Below are 6,756 nucleotides of genomic sequence, written 5' to 3'. Positions count from 1 at the left end.
ATATACGACGGGCTTCTTTCAGTTTCCGCCTACCAAATCCACTCGCAAGGCTTTAGTCCGCCCGAGGCTATAGCAGAAGACACTTGGCCAAGGTCCCATGCAGTGGGACTGAACCTGGAACCATGTGGCTGGAAAGCAACCTTCTTACTACATAGCCACGTAACTCATTACAATGTTTGTATGATCAAGCCATTGACATAGAATCTGGCAAATCACTCTACAATGTAGAGCCTACATTAATTGATGAGTGACTTTTGGAGTTTCTACGTGATATCAATCAGAAATGTCAACATCCATACCGTAGTGTGTATATGCTTTATGTAAAATTTAGAAATGTGAATAAATAAACAGAACAGCAGTCAAAACGATATATATATATATATATATATCAACCTACATACCTACCTACCTACCTATCTATCTATCTATCTATCTATCTATCTATCTATCTATCTATCTATCTATCTATCTATCTATCTATCTATCTATCTGTATGTATGTCTGTCTGTCTGTCTGTCTATGTTTCAATCTATTTACGTATACATACATATATCACGTAATCACGTGACCGGCCAGTGTATCAAATGTTGTCGCACATCGCTGGTCACAATGTGTTTTGCGTTGTTTTAGCCTTCAAAGACATCACCCCGCTACTTGAGTAGGCTAACATTACTCCTTGATCGAAAATGGGGTTGGAGCATGGTGAAAAGAAGTGTCTTGTTCATAAACACAACGCGCCGCCCAATCAAGGAATCGAATCCATGATAATGCGATCGTGAGGTCAACAGAGTAACCACCTGTCCACGTCTATATACAGTAATAAGTTGTCTAAACCATTTATGTCACGGTTTCATGGATGTGATAAAACACTAACATCTCGGACATTTGAGACAGACTTTGCTTCTCAGAAGCCTTCTAGATTCAGTACATACATCAGTCGTTTATTTTTATATTTTCAAAAATAAATATGGATGATTTATAGAATTTTGTATCAAATAATTATCACGTGCGAACAAAAAATTTGCGAACTCACAAATATTTTTGTAGTAATTTTATTTTCTGTGGTTCATATTTTTACTTTGTCTCTTGTTGTTTCTGGGTAATTACTTGTTCAAATTGGCTCAACATTGCCTTTACTGTTTCGCGTTTTCCTTAGCTTCACTTGTACTAGGTTGGCTTCCTACACATATAAATTTAAACACTTCTCATAAAGTAATTAGTTTGATAGATTATGATATTTATTTTGAATAATTCTATTTGTGTTTGTGTTTTTGGTGTCGACTTAAAAACCTTATTGAACTCATTTTTATTACACGTCGATTTTAATAATCGTTATAAACAAGGTTTGATTTTGACGCTTGAACAACACACTGAAAATTAATGCTGCATATTTCATTCAAGTCTCGAAGTTAAGTGTCATAATCAAGCCTAGTAAATGAACATAAACTTCAAAAGAGACACGTTTCAAGTTATTCTCGTAAAGCTAATGGATGTTGGTTATTGGCCGCTCATAACAACGCTTTGTGCAACATTTTAAAATTTCGATATTTTAATATTTTACAAGGGATTTTTAGTTCGTTACAAACAATGTATGCAATTTAAATGAAGGTATTTACTATTCTCCTTATAAACAATTTTAACATAGATTTAGAACAATGGCAGGGTTATGAAGTCCGAGATGACCTCGACAATAAACTGATCCGCCTATATTAATAACTGCATACCTTGCTCTAAACAGTTCTGGTTTTCTATTCTTTTATCTGAAGAATAGTGAGCTCTCTACTATGTCCAAGAGAACCGAGGCCATCAACCAGCAGATGTTGATTTGTGATTGTATATTTAATATTGTTATTTTACACACCCTTCGCACAAGGTTAATCGTGATGAAGATGATTTCGTCACTCGTCAGCGTAGGTGTTGAGGGCATTTTGGCATCTTCATCTGAAGTGAACTTCATTTCATCTGATTCAGATTTCTAACCCCTGGGAGAAATACTAGCATCTTCCAATTGTGTGGTGTGTTGAGTGTTTTATTCTTTTTCTACTTCTTTTTTTAAGTAGACTTGTCCACAAATTAGTTTTTTGCAGGACAGATCTAAGGACATTCAGTGCCACATTTCGCCCACATTTCTCCAACTTATATTTTGCACTTTTAAATTCATTTTCAATTATAAACGTTGTTTCTATCATTTGCCGCGCCGCGGTGGCGAAACCGCTAACAGAAGATTTGCATGGTTCCTTTTCACTGTTCATATGGTTTTTCGCTAATGATATTGGTAGTGATAGGTTTGCTGTAGCAGTTGATGGTAGTGGTGGAGGTAACAGTGTTCTCGCTGGTGTTGTTGCTTTGTTTCATATATCTCATTTCTTCTTCCTGTTATGCTGAGACTGCAAATTTCTAGTGGCAAAATGTTACTTTCATGCATTTCTCCTGCTGTGTTGTCGTTGCTTTGCTGTTGTTGCTATTCATTATGCTAACGTTACTGCTGCTGTTGTTGTCACTTGCTTTTGCAATTTGTTGTGTTCTTTTCAGCGAGCGAAAGATACATTTTACTTTTTTTTTTTAAACACAATTGAGGTTCATGTTAGCTGAAGAAAGCCCAATTTTGTCCCTAAAGGCTACATATGGAGAAAAAATATCCGGCTCCTTAAGGTCCTGGCTAGCTAATCTATAAAATGATAAAAAAATTTATAACTTTCCGCAACAATATATATAACAAATACTTACTGGATTGATGTGCAATACGTGTCGATAATATTTATTCTCCACGAAGATAAACTCTCTTATTCCAACTCGTTTGACTTAGAAGATATAATACGTCTTGTATATATTTATGGACTGATTGATCCACCTATTAATGTAACACCGGTACAGAACATTCCGAATCTGTAAACATACCCAACGAAACAAAACTGTACCGTGTTCAATTTAACGAGCGAAATTATAATGTAAACCCTGTATATCGTAATGGATTACCAGTAATAATTACAATAATCACATCGCCAACAATAATAATGATAATGGTAGTAATAAACCAAGGAACGATAAGAATAACAGTGAACTATACAGCATTCCAACAAAACTGTTTAATATTAGGCGCCCCTCTACATACCCTTTAGATAATAAAAGTCTAATTAACAACATCGTTAAACAAACGCGACTTTAATATGCGGAAATCTAAACATCTTTATATATTAGGGCTACGCTCAATGATTTTAATTTCCATTTACGTAACATAATCAGATATTCAAATCCGAAGACATGGGTGGTAGCACGGTTCTTTCTCAGAAATTTGTGGGTTAAAGGGGAACATGGTGCTACTCAATTACAACGGCGATAATTCGAAGGGCAGCACAATGTAGTGGTTCTAACAATAAATAATCATACATTATCATGGATTACAAAGATAACATCCCTAACCATGATGAAATGATTATAAGATGCAGACATCGATTACGTAAATAGTCTCTCTGCCACAAATCCTTAATTTTATTCGTAAGAATACCAGTTCTTATCAATATCTAAAATATTATATAGCGACTATATTACCCTAGCTTCTAATAATGTGCCTATACCGGTACATTGTTATCTATTATGTTTATATTTCCTCAGATTTATATTCAACTTGGTTATATATTTCGCCATAGGTCTTAAATATAATTTACACCCTAAGAAAATGAGAGAGTGATGGTGATTTATTGAGGCTCTAATGTACTTTCCCCTCTAACTATTCAATATTTTGCTTTTGTACCTAAGTCACTATCATATTTTATCTAAGTGAATATCTCTGTGGCATATGTTTAATGTTATCTTGTTTTACGTTTTATATTTTGTATTATGTTTTTTATCTCTATACAAATATTTGTGCTTAAGACAATATTCATAAATTGTAACGCAGCGTTTGTATAAAAACACCTATCTATTACATAATTTTATTTTAATTCTGTCTGTATGATTCACGACTTTAGATATTATCAGGTGTCTTCTAGTACCCTCTTCGCTTTTACATTTACTTATATATATATATATATATACATACATATATATATTTCGTTATTCACTTTGATATGTCCTCACCTATTGATAGTGTGCATGTTTTCCTTATGTATTTTCTCGGTTATATAATTTGATTTCCTATTCGGAGCACGAATTTTCTTAGAGTTGCTTATGGATCATATCCTTTATATCCTCTCATACAGATATTGCATCTTATCCTCACACGCATATGTGCAGGCACGCACACGAGTCGGAATGTACGCACTCACGCATACATACATTCACAAGCACACACATTTACACATACAGCAGTTTTTCTTTTATTCTGTAATTCATTTTTATTTTTGCTATTCATCATTACTATTGACGATTTTGTGCTTTTTTTACGACGCTTCAATAATTAATTTTATCTACATCAATATTCAAAAGTTGGAAATTTGTTTATTGCAGCGTCCACTTGGCGCGTTTAACAGAATAGAAAATTGAACGCCATAACACCTCGAATATAAGCATTAGCTCAAATAATGCCGATTAAGAATTGTTATATTAATATATGACCGCACCTTCTGTGTTTCTTGACCGATCTATGGAAGGTGGCACGATTGGCTCGTCATCGAATTTCTTACCGCTCCCACTAAGACAAACTTAATGTACTTTTCTCCTCTGTCGTAATATTTGAACAAACGTTACTGCAGTAGTTTGCACTAAAAGGTGGATTATATAATAAAGTATGAACTGATTTTAAACTCATATTATCGAGATTTTTAGCTTTGGAAACGATCGTATACCTACCTACATACATACATGCATGCATACATACATACATACATACATACATACATACATACATACATACCTGATGGCTCTCAATTCGTTAGAACGAGCATGACAATTTCCGACAGGTGAGTGTCAGTTATGCCAGTGCAAGAGTCTAATTCGTATATGACCACAACCACTAGCACTATTAAAATGAAGAAACGCAAGTACAGAATAATATCTCCAGTTCAGTGGGGCAGTGGACTCTATCCCTCCGAGAGAGATGCCTTTACAACGAACAAAGGCCAATCAGCACAAGTTGGATACCAGCTCGATTATTTTTATGTTCTGCAGTCTATATCTGGGACAATAACAAGTGCTCTTGCTTCGGGCTAAGGTGGTACTACATGTTTATTCTTCTTCTTACAAGAATAACGGTTCTAATAACTTCGCTGTTTTGGCCTGCGTAGCATTCGTATGAAACTTCGTCTTGACTTTACATAATCTCTGGTTAGTCTGATTTTACTCTGGTATGTGAAGCTCTTTCAATACTAATTATGTTGTAGGTTAGGTTCTGATTGAAACTTACTAAGAATGTTGCTTTATTGATTGACCTTAAATTTGCGTCTTTTTCACACCATTCAGTCGAGCATGTCCGACCGTGTGATCATGCGTGTCATTTTAGATGTTTCGGCTTCAGACGTTGAAGATGTTTTAGGGAATCACAAAACAATGTTAGACGGACACCCGATGTGTAACTAGGTTTTATTGTTTCTATTATTTGAACACTAACGTGAGTCTCCACATTCTTGGATTTAGAATGTATACACTGTTGTTCAGAGGTCGGACCAGCGTGCAAAACGTTTAGATAGGTGTGTCAGCTATAGGTTATGGAGCATTTAATAACTTCCAACTTTCCACATATTTACTTTCTCTTGTGAACCATTAAAACATTCCATAACCTGGAAGCTTCTGTTCAGAGTTCAATCAAGCAGAGAAAGGTAATGTGAATGTGTGTATCAGCTTTAAATTGTTCAGTTTTAGTATACACATTTGTATATGTAATGCTATAAGCTTCCCAGAAGGATGTGAGTTGGTTGAAAGGCTACTTGATCAGCAGACGTTTCACTGGCGGTTAAATTTGTCTGATATTATATTAACGCTCCTATGTATTTGAAAAGACTGTTGCTGTTGCTTTCATCTGGGGAAATGCATTTATAGACATATTGTGCTAAAAACAAAATATTCTTCACAGATACCTTTTCGAAATCGGCCTTCAAACGATTGAGAGTGAATTCATACCAAAATTTTAATTCATTACCTCACTTTTGCCCGACTACGGCCGGTATTTTATTTCTCGGAGTTTTTAAGATGTTAATAGCGTTTTTAGGCGTATATTTTTCTAGCGCCTGGAGAGGCTTATAGCCAATAATATATATATATATATATATATACGATGAATGCCACTTGAATCTTTCAAAAGACTTGATGTTGCGCCGATATATCCTCCAGTTCTCAGAAGAGTACAGGAGGACCGTTAAAATGCAAATTCATAGATGCTAAGCTCGGTTTTGAAGGTGTTACCTCGACGAGATCACACATGATTGTTAAAACGCTCTTTACCAGGTGTTTATCGATTCAACAAAAGCTATCGATACTGTTAATAAGGCCGTTTTCTTGGTAAACTTGGGTGTCCACTTCAATTTGTAAACCTGTTTATACAAATTCATAGTGATATGAAAGCTCATCTTAACTTCAATGGGTCACTATCGGAACCAATTTCCATCGATAACGGAGTTAAACAAGGTGATATTGGTGCTCCAACATTTTTCCATATATTTTGCTGTAACTATCCTGCACGCTTTCCAAGACTGTGACATCGGCGTCTATATTTGCTTCAGAACCACAGGTAAGGTCTTTGATGTTAAACGCTTTAATGCAAAGTCGAAGACATTCCAGGCCCTTGTTCAAGAGCTCCTTTAAGCTGATGATATAGTTCCCGTT

Source organism: Octopus bimaculoides, chromosome 19 (genome assembly GCF_001194135.2).
Source record: "Octopus bimaculoides isolate UCB-OBI-ISO-001 chromosome 19, ASM119413v2, whole genome shotgun sequence".
Lineage (NCBI taxonomy): Eukaryota > Metazoa > Mollusca > Cephalopoda > Octopoda > Octopodidae > Octopus > Octopus bimaculoides.
Note: the sequence above shows the minus strand (reverse complement) of the source record.